The sequence below is a fragment of the Temnothorax curvispinosus genome, unplaced genomic scaffold (assembly GCF_003070985.1).
Source record: "Temnothorax curvispinosus isolate PA1 unplaced genomic scaffold, ASM307098v1 QBEX01015547.1, whole genome shotgun sequence".
Classification (NCBI taxonomy): Eukaryota; Metazoa; Arthropoda; class Insecta; order Hymenoptera; family Formicidae; genus Temnothorax; species Temnothorax curvispinosus.
The window spans coordinates 1-633 of record NW_020225327.1 but is presented as its reverse complement, the minus strand read 5'-3'; positions in this window follow the sequence as shown (position 1 = coordinate 633).

The following is a 633-nucleotide window of genomic DNA, read 5'->3' as shown; positions in this document are numbered from 1 at the left end:
CGCCTTCGGCTCGTGCGTCCACTCCGCACTCGTGTCCAATTCTCAACTTCCCGCACTTGTTACACAAATAACTATTAAAAAACTATTATAGAAACGTTTTGTTTTAATGATAAAGACATTTTAGATAAAGACATTTGAAATTCCTACTTTTCACGTCTTTTGAACGTGTTTATGACGTCTTTGAGACATGCGTAAGAATGTTCTAGAAGGTTTATGCATATACCATCCATGACGTCTATTCTTTTTCGAAGAAATTCCTGAACTGGTGCACATTTGTGCTATATAAGTTAAAGTAAAACAAAATATACTTGTTTCACTCTAACTTAATTGCATTACTGATATGCACCAATTCAGAAAGTTCTTCAAAACAGAACACGTATAAATGTTCTTTCAATGGCCACGATCAGCAGAACGTTTATTTTGCAACTGTTGGAAGTTTTCTAAGCTCAGATTTGTCCGATGACAAATAGATTAAGACCGGTAGGACAAAATTAATTTAAGTGAATAAGTGGATATATGTGCATGGATAAAATGATTTATTTTGTGCAATAATTAGTGCAATATAAATTAAAATGTTTCAAAAAAGGCTATTAAAGCTATTATATGTATATATAGATAAAGCAAATTATAATT